Genomic DNA, 15,298 nt, shown 5'->3' with positions numbered 1-15,298 from the left:
CTTCACTTCGCTGCACCCGAAGAAGGTAATCACACTCGTCTTCACTTCGTCTTTAATTTTGTAAAAGTAGAAAGGTAGTCGTTCAAGTATTTCTCGTCGTTTATTTGGTTTAGTCGGCTAGAATGTGTTCTCTCTTTGTTTGTTATAAACTAGTGCAAAACGACTAATTTCATCAAATATGTGTTTAACCTCGTCGCTTGGCTAATCCTCTGTTTTAGCCATTTTCTTTAGTGTACGATGTTCCTATTTCTAATGTAAATTAGTATGAAGGATGACCGATAGAAGCTATGAATTTAAAAGGAAGAATCTACTGATTTGTGAGAATATGATATGTGCTTATATGCAGATTTAGTATTTGTTTGTTGTTGTCTTTTGGTACGTTCAAGTAAACAAAAGTCCTGCTTCCTTTCCACAGAAATTTATAATGTATCATGTTTGAGGTGATGGGGTAATTCTTGTTGAGCATATTTTGAGTTGGAATCTGGACATGTATGAAAACTTCCCCTCGTTTCATTCTCAGTTTACAGAATTAAAATGTAGTTGTTTGCTTGTTCTTAGCAGTTGTAGAAGTTTGCTTGTTTGAATCTGCCTACACTTTATTTGCTATAAACAAGCATGAAATAGTTGTGGCAATCTATTAACATTTAAAGAAAAGATCGTTCACCTTGCTGAATACATAAATAGCAGTGCTTCTTGTTTAATATCTGTTTGTGGCACCCCTTAAGGGTTTGTTTTATCATGTAAAATCAGCATGTAAAAAAGTAAATAAATCATGAACGTCAAAAACAAATGTCCTGATTTGTTGATATTTAATACTAGTCTACATATAGGTTTGGATAATTGTTTTGCTTCTGTTGGTTTGAATCTGTCTGCATTCTGTAACTTTTTTTTTCCCCTTTTGCCATTAAGGATGTGACTTAGATGACTTTAATCATGTTTGATCCTTTGTTCAGGCCTTCAAAACTAATTCTAGTATGGATCAATATTAAAATGTCTGTGTCAAGTAGCTGTTTTAACTTTCATTTGGATATAAGCATGAAACATCATTTGTTTGAGGGCATTTAAAGGTTAATGTTGTCCCTGGTTTAGTTAGCTTGAACGAATATGGGAATTCCTGCATAAGTTGATAACTATTGGCATCTCAATATAACTGGCTACACCTCTATGTTTGTTGTAGGATTTTATGCCTTCCATGAACTAGTTCTCTAGCCTTGCTTTATTCAAAATTAATTGATGTAGAGGTTTTATTAACAGAAGGCTATTTGGTTCCCACTTTGTATGTTTGAAACTCTGTCTTGAAAAATTGATCTGTCATGTTATTTTAGTCACAGTTAAAATGATTCATTTTTGCTTGCTAAATATTTGTAGTGTTTATTGAACATTTGTTTCAATTTGGGTTAAGGCTTATCTGAAATACTCTGAAATGAATCCAAGACATGTTCCCTTTGTGTTTGCTGTGATCTTATACACTTCGTGCTCTCTCTTTGAAATCTGCCCACGTTGACTTGTTTCCTTCTATTCCTCATCCATTTCTGTTTGTGGTGTGATATACCTCGAAGTATACATATTACATGAGCCTTAGTATACACTGAGTGTATACCAGGGTTGCACATTAATGTATACCTTTCAGGTATATCAAGTATACTCTGAATATTATAGGTATGCCAGCCTTTGCATATGTCCAAAATTCTATACACGTCTAAGAACAATGAGTGCTACGTTATTTGATTATGTCTATGTCTGAGTATTGCCTGTTTATATGTGTGTGGTGGCTAATCTGTGTAGGCATGGATTATACTTAAGTATACATAATATATACACAAGTCGCTGATTTGCTTGTTTTGAAATTTACATTATAAATAACTTTATTTATTGATTGTATACTAATCTTTTTCTCTCATATCTTTTGTGCATGAACCTCATACGCGAGTCCGAGGGACTTGTCTTCCGTATTCGCCGATGTTGGGCCAAGGCCCAACGAAGCAGCCTTTTCTCTCGGTCCATCCCTGTCTACAGCAAAAAATAGAAATCAATATTCTGGGCCAAAGCCCGATACACAGGAACAGCAACAGCAGCCCAGAATCATAAATTAAAAAAAAAAGAACACTGCTGGGCCGGCCCAACAGTAGCAGATCAGTCATCCCTCAAAATGGGCTGAGCCCATGTCCGACTGCAGCAGCCCCTTTCTTACAAAAAAATGGGCTGAATCCATCCGAATTATTTCCCCATTTATTTATTTATGCATTTAATTTGTATTATGCAACTAACTCTTTGTTTGTTTTGTTTTCTTAGTTTAGATAAATCCTAATAAATTAGGAGGTTAGTTTTAGTGATGGGTAGTTAGTTTAAGGAATACTAACAATTAATTTCATAAGTTAATACTATTCTTTTCATGCTTCATTTTATTTGGGATAATTAATTTGCAAAATGGCATGACTATATATTTTAAGTAAAGGGAATCATGTTTTCATTATAGATGTTTCAAAAACGTCACTAATATGCAAGTATAAATTCAACTATATTTTATAGATAACTCTTCAAGTTTGAATCAATCATGCATATTTTTAACTAAGCATAATTAATAAGCAAATTCACTTCCCTTTGAATTCTATTTATAAGCTTAGATTTTCTACATTGCTACCTTCACAGAAAGTTCAAAATTGCTAAATCTCTTTCTTGAAAGCTATTATTTACAGGCAAAAATTGTTATATTTCCTACAAGTTTTATCTTAAAATGCATTTATTATATTTCATATAAAGTCTTAGCAACATTTTAAGCCTTGTTTAAATAGCATCTAAAATCCTCTTTTATGCAAACCATCTTTTTATAAGTTTTATTGTTAAATTGCATTTGATTTAAAGCCTTAGTTATATTTATGAGTTTTATTTAAAATGACATCCAAAGTCCCTTTTTTTTTTATATGAATTTTCATCTTAATTAATTAACCTAAGTTGGTCGGATAACCGTAAGTTAACGGATCCTAAAGGATGCCTAACCCCTTCCCTTTAGGATAATATAGAGCCCTTACCTAGAATTACACTGGTTAAGCAGACTATTAACTGAGGTTTAGTTTTAACTTTGCCTTAGTTAACCTCTAGGTGTCCTAATTCACCGTTAAATTAATTAGGTGGCGACTCCTTAAAACAAAATAAACGGGAATCACCAATACGTCATACCCCTAAATCCAACCCGGTTAAAATGGGGTGTGACAACTGTTAGCGCAAGGGCCCGTGACTTCATTGCTTTGAAACCCCCGGAATTCTTTGGGTCGAAACTGGTGGAGGATCCCCAGGACTGTGTTGATGGTATGCTAAGGACGCTCCGATTGATACATGCTTCAGACACCGAATCGGTGGAGCTAGCGTCATACAGATTGAGGGATGTCTCAATCCAGTGGTACACGGTTTGGATGGCTTCGCGGGGAGCCAATGCACCTCCGCCGGTATGGCAACAGTTTGTCGATGCTTTTCTCCGTCACTACATGCCTCCAGAAGTTCGGCGAGCTAGGGCCGATAAATTCTTGAATCTGAGGCAAGGTAGCATGAGTGCTACAGAGTATAGTCTCCGCTTCAATTCCTTGGCTAGGTATGCTTCGGCCATGGTAGCGGATATGGGCGATCGGGTGCACCGGTTTGTGAAGGGCCTAGGGCCACATTTGATGGATAAATGCTTGACTGCATCTCTTCAGGATGGCATGGATATTGCACGTATTCAGGCGCATGCTCAGGAATTGGAGGAACACCTACAGCAGCGGAGGAATGAACGTGAACAGGATAGGGGACATAGCAAGAGGGCTAGATCTTCGGGGCCGATGAGTGAGTCCAGAGGTGGGCACCGGCAGCAGCCCCCTAGGCATGCAGGCTACTCTATGACCAGTGCGCTCCCACGGTTTTCAGGCCAGAGATTGGATAGATCTGCTCATTCAGGGCCGAGCCCGAGTTATTCAGGACCTCAGTATAGAGATGATTCAGGCCAGTCTAGACCACCCGTGCCACGATGTCCCCAGTGTGGGAAGTTGCATTGGGGTCAGTGCCGATCAGGTTCAGATGCTTGCTATTCTTGTGGTCGACCAGGCCATATTATGCGTGATTGCCCCTCAGTACAGGGTAGAGGTAGGGCCCAGCCATCAGGGTCGATAGCCGGGTCTTCAGCATCTGCACGCCCTATGGGGCCAGGTTCACATGCGCCGGTTGGCCATGGTAGAGGTAGAGGCAGAGCTCCCAGTTCCAGCGGTCCTCAGCACCGTATTTATGCTTTGGCTGGACGCCAAGATCTTGAGTCTTCTCCCGATGTGGTCACAAGTATATTATCGGTATTCTCTCATGATGTATATGCTTTGATTGATCCGGGCTCCACATTGTCTTATGTTACTCCATATATTGCGGGTCGATTTATAATTGAGCCGGAGTCTATTAAGCCTTTTGAGGTGTCTACGCCCGTTGGCGAATCGGTGATAGCTAGCCGAGTGTATAGAGATTGCGTAGTGGTGATATGTGACCGCTGTACAGTAGCTGATTTGCATGAACTAAAAATGGTAGATTTTGATGTTATTATGGGCATGGATTGGTTGGCTTCTTGCTACGCCAATGTTGATTGTAGAACGAAGATGGTTCGTTTCCAGTTCCCGGGCGAACCAGTCTTAGAATGGAAAGGGAATACGGCGTCACCAAAGGGTAGGTTTATTTCCTATCTAAAAGCGAGGAAAATGATCACTAAAGGGTGTATTTATCACCTAGTGCGAGTTCGAGATGTAGAAGTTGAGTCGCCGACTCTTCAATCAGTTCCGGTAGTGAACGAATTTCCGGATGTGTTCCCGGAAGAGCTTCCAGGCCTTCCTCCCGAGCGAGAGATAGATTTTGCAATTGATGTGTTGCCAGACACTAATCCCATATCTATTCCTCCCTATAGGATGGCACCCGCAGAGTTGAAAGAGTTGAAGGAGCAATTGAAAGACTTGCTTGAAAAAGGCTTCATTCGGCCTAGTTCATCCCCGTGGGGAGCACCCGTATTGTTCGTCCGGAAGAAGGATGGCTCCTTGAGAATGTGCATTGATTATCGGCAATTGAATAAAGTGACAATTAAGAACAAGTATCCCCTCCCGAGGATTGATGATTTATTTGATCAATTGCATGGTGCCAAATGGTTTTCAAAGATTGATTTGAGGTCCGGGTATCACCAAGTAAGAGTTAGGGAGAAAGATATCCCTAAGACAGCTTTCAGAACAAGATATGGCCATTTCGAGTTCCGAGTAATGTCGTTTGGGCTAACTAATGCACCGGCAGTGTTTATGGACTTAATGAACAATGTATTCAGGCCTTTTCTGGACCTATTCGTGATTGTATTCATCGACGATATCCTAGTGTACTCTAGATCCGAGGCTGAGCATGCGGAGCATTTGCGAACCGTCCTTGGAGTTCTTCGAGCTCGAGAGTTGTTTGCAAAATTCTCCAAATGTGAGTTTTGGTTGAACTCGGTATCATTCCTGGGCCATATTGTTGCAGCTGATGGTATTCGAGTGGATAGTCAAAAGATCGAGGCAGTGAAAACTTGGCCAAGGCCCACAACCCCTACAGAGGTTCGTAGCTTTTTGGGCTTAGCCGGGTATTACAGAAGATTTGTTGAGGGTTTCTCTTCTATTTCTGCACCGCTCACAAAGTTGACTCAGAAGTCAGCTAAGTTTCAATGGACAGATGCTTGTGAACGTAGTTTCCAAAAGTTGAAAGACAGATTGACTTCTGCCCCAGTCTTGACGCTTCCAGAGGGAGTGGAAGGATATGTTGTTTATTGTGATGCTTCAGGCGTCGGGCTAGGCTGTGTATTGATGCAAAATGGTAAGGTGATCGCGTATGCTTCTAGACAATTACGGAAACATGAACAGAATTATCCTACCCATGACTTAGAATTGGCCGCGGTGGTCCATGCTTTAAAGATATGGAGACATTACTTATATGGTGTCCACGTGGATATTTATACAGATCATAAGAGTCTCCAGTACATCTTCAAGCAGAAAGAGTTAAATTTGCGGCAACGACGATGGCTAGAGTTGCTAAAAGACTATGACGTCGAAATCCTGTACCACCCCGGAAAGGCAAATGTTGTGGCCGATGCTCTTAGCCGCAGGTCTATGGGAAGCTTATGCGATGTGCAACAAGAAAAGAGAGAAATGACCCGTGAGCTTCAGTAGCTAGCCAGCCTAGGGGTCCGAGTAGTGGACTCAGGTAGCAGCAGAGCTACCATTCAGAATTCGGCAGTTCCGTCGCTAGTAGCGGAAGTAAAAGAGCGGCAAGGTGAGGATTCCAGGCTAATGCAGTACAGAGATACGCTCGCTCAGAAAGGGGGGTCACCATTTGATATTTCGGGAGACGGAGCCCTCCGATGCCGAGGCAAGCTATGTGTCCCCGATGTGGCAGACTTACGCCACCAGATTTTGAGAGAGGCTCATTGTTCCCGTTACTCCGTTCACCCTGGAACGACGAAGATGTATCATGATCTTAAGTCTATATATTGGTGGAATGGGATGAAGAAAGATGTAGCGGAGTTTGTAGCCCAATGTTCCAATTGCCAACAAGTAAAAATAGAACATCAAAAGCCGGGTGGCTTATTGCAAGCTATAGAAATCCTAACTTGGAAGTGGGAAGTGATTAATATGGATTTCATTACAGGGCTACCTCGTTCTCGACGCAAGTATGATTCCATATGGGTGATTGTGGATAGACTCACTAAATCAGCTCATTTCTTACCGGTCAGGACGACCTATGTGGCAGAAGATTATACAAGGCTTTATGTTAAAGAAATAGTGAGACTCCATGGTGTCCCAGTGTCTATTATCTCCGATAGAGGAACTCAGTTTACGGCCAAATTTTGGGAGTCCTTTCAAGAGGGTCTAGGGACCCAAGTGCGCCTTAGCACGGCATTTCACCCACAGACCGATGGGCAAGCTGAACGCACCATCCAGACTCTTGAAGATATGTTAAGGGCATGCATGATAGATTTTAGGGGAAATTGGGATGACCATTTGCCACTCATTGAGTTTGCTTACAATAATAGTTATCACTCCAGCATCCTAATGGCACCATATGAAGCTTTATATGGGCGAAAGTGTAGATCCCCGATTGGGTGGTTTGAAACGGGAGAGGCCAAGTTAATGGGGCCCGATTTGGTCCAACAAGCCATAGAGAAAGTCAAGCTCATACAAGATCGGTTGTTGGCGGCTCAAAGTCGCCAAAAGTCTTTTGCAGATAATCGTCGAAGGGACTTAGAGTTTCAAGTTAAGGATTGGGTGTTTTTGAAAGTGTCGCCGATGAAGGGCGTTATGAGATTTGGCAAAAAGGGGAAGCTTAGTCCCCGGTATATAGGGCCTTATGAAATTGTGCGAAAGATAGGCAAAGTGGCCTATGAATTAGACTTACCTCCAGACTTGGAGTCAGTTCACCCGGTTTTCCATGTCTCGATGCTTCGGAAGTGTGTTGGAGATCCTACGAGGGTCGTCCCAGTGAATGATATTCAAGTGACAGAAAAGTTAACTTATGATGAAATACCCATTGCCATATTAGATAGGCAAGTACGGAGGCTTAGAAATAAAGAAGTGGCCTCAGTTAAAGTTTTGTGGAAAAATAATAATCGAGAGGAAATGACATGGGAAGCGGAAGAAAATATGCAATCCAAGTACCCGCATTTATTTCAGCCCTTGGGAGAAGTCCAAGATGAGACGTCAAAAATCATAAGGTATGGATGTTTTCCTTTTATGCTTCTGGGTCGTGTGTGGCCAAAATTTTCATGTTGTTACGATGTGGCCCTGTGTGGCATCGATATTATGGGTTGTTGTGACAGGTTGTTAGTGCCATGTTATAGGGGAAACTCTGGCGAAATTTTTATAAAATCCCGGGTGTTCTCGACATTCGAGGACGAATGTTCTTAAGGGGGGGAGAATGTTACACCTCGGAAAAAAATCTTCCGTTGGTACGCAAGTGAATGAACTAGCGAAATATGAGTATCGGGTTAATGATGACTTAAGGGCATTTTGGGAAAGAGTTATAACGTCCCTTAGATTAGTATTGAAGTGTTAAACAAGTGTTAAGAAGGTTCCATGAGGATCGGAGATCAAACGAAGTGGCGAAACTAAGTTCAGTGACTGATGAGTTCTACGGCTCATTATACGGACCGTATAATGTTATACGGACCGTATAGTGGACCGTAAAACCATCACAGTGAAGGTTGGTTGCTGGTGGAATTTTACGGTCAGTTATACGGACCGTATAAAATTTATACGGACCGTATAACGAACCGTCGAATGGTCACAGTGAAAGGTTGCTCACTGGTAACGTTTTACGGTCAGTTATACGGACCGTAAAACTGTTTTACGGACCGTATAACGGACCGTCAAGTAGTCACAGTGAAGGGGTGCTGGGCAGACCCATTTCACGGTCTATTATACGGACCGTATAACCATTATACGGACCGTATAATGGACCGTATAATGGAACCCGACAGTTCGGTGATGATTTAATAAATAAAGACCAAGTTCATGAAAATCATTTCCACATTTCCTCTCTCTCTCTAAAACATCTCTCTACAACTTTTGTACAAGTTTTCAAGGGTATTAATCCATCAACCACATTAAACAAGTAAATCCAAGGTAGAAACCCATCAAGGATCATCTAAAGTCAAGAAACCCAAATGGAGAAAAACTAGGGTTTTACTCAAAGTGGAGTATTATCAACAAAAGCTTGTCCCTACAACTTCTAAGGTAAGATTCATGATTTTTATATGATGTTTACGGTATTGGAGAATTAAAATGCATGGATTGTAGAAAACATGGTCCACTAGGACATGAATGATGAATAGTGACGTTTTTGAGACATAGTTTGAATTGAATCATGATTGTTGTTGTATTGTGATATGAGTGTGTTATAAATGACGTTAAGATCATGAAATAAACATTGTATATGGATGAACGAAGTTGGGTGTTGTGACCATAAATAGGGACAAATGGAAGTGAGTTGAGAATGTGGATAATGTAGATGATCAATGGCCATGGAAATGATATTATAAATGTGTTGTTGACGTTTAGGGTTGAATTATGATATGGACAAATGTTGTATAGATAAAGGAGATGCTGTCCAATTTTCTCTAGTTCTAGCCATGTGCACTAGTTATCGATACTAATGATAGTATGGCCTTAATGAAGGTAGAAACGTGAGCATCGAAGGAGTACGTGCAAGTGTAGAATAATTCGACAAAGAGGTATGTAAGGCTAACCCTTATTTCATAAGGCATGGTTCTTTGGCCAAACTCCTAATCCCTCTATATGAGCATGTTGACTACAAATGTTTCACATTCCAAGCTCATAAGCTCACTATCCTTGATTGGTACTACGAATGCGCTACGCACCTCAGGTGACGAGTAAGACTACGATATAGAAGTAACAATAACGATAATGATAGTAATGATGATGGTGATAATAATGATGCTAAATGTGCCTATGGGCTGTTATACTCATACGTGCCTATGAAGGGCTATAATGAAACCCCGAGCTTATAACGCCGGGTAGAATATATGTGTATGAATATGTATAGAATATGTATACGATTACGAAACGCGCGCACACATCTGCAGATGGTACGGATAACCCTGAAGCCTTGGTAGGGCCAGGTATGAGTAACATTGAGCCTTGGTTGGCCAAGTATGTATATGAAATACTGATCCAATGAGGTCGGGTACGTTATGTAAATGCCATGTATACGAAATGATTATGTATGTATATATTATGTAAAAGAATGTGATGAGACTATGTATAAGAATACGAATGAGGACATGTACACTAATACGAGCACAAGCATGGTACGAGTTTTATTATGGGGCACGAATGACGATGTGAGTAAGTAAGCGACATGATGATGATGATATTATTGTCTCCCCTCCTATGCGATTCCATATATTGTTCATTATGTTGTATATCAATGTTAATCATTCTTTACATACTCAGTACATTCTTCGTACTGACGTCCTTTTGTTTGTGGACGCTGCGTCATGCCCGCAGGTGCACAGGGAGACAGATTTGACCCATAGCTGCCTATTTGAAGATTTCATAGAGAGCTTCATTTCCTTCGGAGCCATATCTTTTGGGTACTCATTCTTTTGTGTATATAATTATGGGCATAGCGGGGTCCTGTCCCGCTCGTGATATGTCATACTCTTAGAGGCTCGTAGTCATGTGTATGTGGGTAGAGATGTTTGGCCATGTCGGCCTATGTTTTGTATATCTTTTGTTGGCCTCGTCGGCCTTGTATATTTGACATGGCATAGATGCCCATGATATGTTAATTGATGATGGTCGTCCAATGGGACTAGCTTGATTAATGATTTAAAATGCATGAAATGAATTATGGTTCACCTAGATGTTATGATATGCATGATAAGGGGGTGCCCGGGTGGGGTAGCACCGGGTGCTCGTCGTGGCCCCCTAGTCGGGTCGTGACATGGGGGTACATGGATTTCATCTTCTCCTCCGCTTCCCAAGTCATTTCTTTCCGATTATTGTTCCGCCATAGAACTTTGACTGAAACAACCTCCTTATTTCGAAGCCTTCGTATTTGTCTATCCAAAATGGCGATGTGCATTTCCTCATATGTTAGCTTCTCTGCTACTTGCACATCATCAATCGGAACTATTCTTATTGGGTCTCCATTACACTTGCGGAGCATCGAAACATGGAATACCGGGTGAACTGATTCCAACCCCGAAGGTAAATCCAATTCATATGCTACCTGTCCCACCTTACGGACAATTTTATAAGGCCCGATGTATCTTGGACTCAATTTCCCTCTTTTGCCAAACCTCATCACCCCTTTCATTGGCGATACCTTCAGAAATACCCAGTCATTTTCCTGAAATTCTAAATCCCGTCGGCGGTTGTCTGCATAAGACTTTTGGCGACTTTGAGCTGTTAACAGTCGGTCTCGAATCACTTTAACCTTTTCGACTGCCTGTTGGACCAAGTCGGTGCCTATCAATTGCACTTCTCCGGTTTCGAACCATCCAATTGGAGATCTGCATTTTCTTCCATATAGGGCTTTATATGGAGCCATTTGAATACTGGAATGATAGCTGTTATTATAGGCAAATTCAATAAGAGGCAAATGCTCATCCCAACTACAGCCAAAGTCCAGCACACATGCTCGTAGCATATCTTCCAAGGTCTGAATAGTGCGCTCGGCTTGTCCGGTAGTCTGCGGATGGAACACCGTGCTGAGCTTAACTTGGGTACCTAGACCTTCTTGAAAGGACTTCCAGAACTTGGCTGTGAACTGTGCCCCTCTGTCTGTGATAATGGCCAAAGGAATACCGTGAAGTCGTACAATCTCCTTGAGATACAATTTAGCATAATCTTCCGCTGAGTATGTGGTTCTAACGGGGAGAAAATGAGCTGCTTTCGTGAGTCTATCCACGATCACCCATATAGAATCATACTTCCCTCGCGTACGGGGTAATCCTACCACAAAATCCATGTTAATTTCTTCCCATTTCCACGTAGGAATTTCCATTGCTTGCAATAACCCTCCTGGCTTTTGATGCTCAGCCTTCACTTGCTGGCAATTCGGACACTGTGCTACAAATTCTGCTATGTCTCGCTTCATGCCATCCCACCAATATACCAATTTGAGATCGTGGTACATCTTGGTTGCACCTGGATGAATAGAATACCGGGAATAATGTGCTTCTTCTAGAATCCGTTGGCGCAAGTTTGCCACATTCGGTACACATAGCCGGCTTCGATATCTAAGAACCCCTTCTACGGAAACTTCGAATGGAGACTTTTCCTTTTCCTGAGATAGATCTCGATAGTGGCGTAACTGAGGATCTTCATATTATCGTTCCTTCACTTCTAGATTCAATGATGAAACTGTGGGGTCATTGATGCTAATACTTGCATCCCCTGAATCAATGGGCCGTACGCCGAGACTTGCTAACCGATGGACTTCACAAACCATTTCTCGCTTTTCCGAAGGAACTCCGCATAAACTACCCATCGATTGGCGGCTAAGTGCATCTGCTACTACATTCGCCTTTCCTAGATGATATAGGATGTTCGCATCGTAATCCTTCAGTAATTCTAACCATCGCCTTTGCCGCGGGTTCAACTCCTTCTGTTTGAAAATATATTGAAGGCTTTTGTGATCCGTATAGATGTCCACGTGCACACCATATAAGTAGTGTCTCCACATTTTCAATGCATGAATGACCGCAGCTAGCTCAAGATCATGAGTGGGATAATTTTGTTCATGTTTTCGCAACTGTCTCGAAGCATATGCAATAACTTTCCCATTCTGCATCAATACACATCCTAATCCCACACCGAAGGTGTCACAATATACTACATAGCCATCTGATCCTTCTGGCAGTGTTAGCACTGGTGCTGAGGTCAATCTGTTTTTCAACTCTTGGAAGCTACGCACACATGCATCACTCTATTGGAATTTAGCTGACTTTTGGGTTAACTTTGTCAATGGGGCTGAAATAGATAAGAAGCCCTCCACAAATCTTGTATAGTATCCTGCTAACCCAAGGAAACTACGAACTTCTGTAGGCGTCGTAGGTCTTGGCCAAGTCTTCACAGCTTCTATTTTCTGAGTGTCGACTCGGATACCATTATCTGAAATAACATGACCTAGAAATGCCACTCGCACTTCGAAAACTCGCACTTCGAAAACTTTGCATACAATTCCCGATCTCGAAGAACGCCAAGAACAATTCTTAGATGATCTGCATGTTCCGATTCTGTGCGAGAATACACCAGAATATCATCGATAAACACTATTACAAAAAGGTCCAAGAACGGCCTGAACACATTATTCATTAAATTCATGAACACCGTCGGGGCATTTTTCAACCCAAACGACATTACTCGAAACTCGTAGTGACCATATCTTGTCCTGAAGGCGGTCTTGGGAATATCTGCTTCCCTAATTCTCACCTGATGATAACCCGATCTCAGATCTATCTTGGAGAACCATTTAGCGCCCTGCAATTGATCAAACAAATCGTCGATTATGGGAAGAGGGTATTTATTCTTTATTGTCACCTTGTTCAACTGCCTGTAGTCGATGCACATTCGTAGAGATCCGTCTTTCTTCCTTACGAACAGGACTGGTGCTCCCCATGGCGAGGAATTAGGCCTTATAAACCCCTTCTCAAGTAAATCTTTTAGCTGTGCTTTTAGCTCTTTCAGTTCTGCTGGAGCCATTCGATAAGGAGGAATAGAAATAGGCTCGGTGTCTGGTAATACATTAATGGCGAAATCAATCTCCCTTTCTGGAGGAAGGCCTGGTAACTCGTCGGGAAACACATCTGGGAATTCATTCACTACCGGGACAGACTGGAAAGTTGGCACTTCCGCTTCCGTGTCATGAACCTAAACTAGATGACAAATGTAACCCTTGGCTATCATCTTTCTCGCCTTAAGGTAGGAAATAAACCTACCTTTTGGGGAAGTTGTATTACCCTTCCACTCAAGTACGGGCTCTCCCAGAAATTGGAATCGAACTACCTTTGTCCGGCAACAAACATTAGCATAGCATGATGCCAACCAGTTCATACCCATAATTATGTCAAAATCTATCATCTCAAGTTCAATCAAATCAGCCCTTGTCTGACGATCACATATAATGACTACACAGTCCTTATATACTTGCCTCGCTATTACAGGATCACCAACCGGAGTGAATACTTCGAAGGGTTTAATTGGCTCAGGTCTTACCCCAACACAATCAGCGATATACGGAGTAATATATGAGAAGGTAGAACCCGGATCAACCAGAGCATATACGTCACGGGAAAATATAGTCAAGGTACCTGTGACAACATTTGGGGAAGACTCAAGATCCTGTCGCCCAGCTAAAGCATACACACGGGGCTGAACATCACCTGAAGTGAATGCTCCCCCTCTACCTTTGCCTCTGCCTGCTGTAGTCTGAGGAGTCTGTGCTGTCGGGCGTGCTGAAGAAGAACCCGCTGCTGAACCTTTGGGCTGAGTCCTCGCTCTATCTCTCGCTGAAGGGCAATCTCTCATCATGTGACCGACTTGTCCGCAAGCATAGCAAGTATCCAAACCCTGACGACACTGTCCGGAATGCAATTTACCGCACTGGCTACACCGCGGTACTGAAGGTCTCCTCTGGCTAAAGTCTCCCCTAGGCTGCGAATTTGAAGCCCTCGAACTCTGCCCCTGGCCTGACTGAAAAGAACGATCAACCCTCTTATCTGAGAATCTAGGAGGTGCACTAATCACTGACTGACCTGAGTGCCTAGAATATGTCTGTCTCGATCCCCCTCGGTACTCACTGTTCTCCCCCATAGATCTAGCCCTCTTACCTTATCTTCTGTCACCATCACGATCACTTCTCTGTTGTCGTTGTCGTTCCTCGAGGTTCTGAGCATGGGCCTGTATCCGGGAAATATCCATCCCATCTTGCAAAGAGGCTGTCAAACAATCTCTGTACAGATGTGGCCCCAAACCACTCACAAATCTATAGACTCGGTCTCCCATGTCAGCTACCATAGTCGGAGCATACCGGGCCAATGAGTTGAATTGCATACTATACTCTCGGGCACTCATGCTTCCTTGTTTCAAATTCAAGAATTCTGGAGGGTTTAGAGTAAGGAAATCACGGGCTCTTGTACTAGCCGAACGATCACTTGGGCCCACATTCTGTCGTTGTGCCTGAGCGGCAACCAACTGTGTCAATAAATGTATAGCCTCGGACACTTGTTGACCCGAAGCACCCGGTGGAGGAATCGGAGCTGAGGCTCCTCCCTGCTCTTCTACATTGGGCACGGCCTCACTTTGCATTTCAGTTTCCTCTACCCCCGCCGGAGGCTCCCTTTCTGCCCGCTTCTTCGTCGTAGCTTTGCCTTTCTGGGCAGCTGTAGCTTTTCCTTTCGGCGGCATTTTTTTGAAACCATAACGCACTCTTAGGAATAACATAATCCTAGACATATCTCTATCGCACGATCTCATGAGAAGAAAGATGGTCATTTTCCTAAATGCCCTGTAACCTCTTGTTTATTAGCGTGGCGCGCAACACACCATAAACAAGACTCTACTAGACACGGCTCGTAGACACTTCTAGGCGAACTGCTCTGATACCACTTCTGTCGCGACACAGCTAGGGGCCGCGACGGGTACCCGGAGCAATTACCGAGCACCGCTTACTCTACTGCTTGTCTCGCTCATTTAATACTCTTTTATCAATTTTACATACCAATTGTAGGAAAATCATATTTAATCAAAATATAAAT

Source organism: Lycium barbarum, chromosome 8 (assembly GCF_019175385.1).
Source record: "Lycium barbarum isolate Lr01 chromosome 8, ASM1917538v2, whole genome shotgun sequence".
NCBI classification, from domain to species: Eukaryota; Viridiplantae; Streptophyta; class Magnoliopsida; order Solanales; family Solanaceae; genus Lycium; species Lycium barbarum.
Note: the sequence above shows the minus strand (reverse complement) of the source record.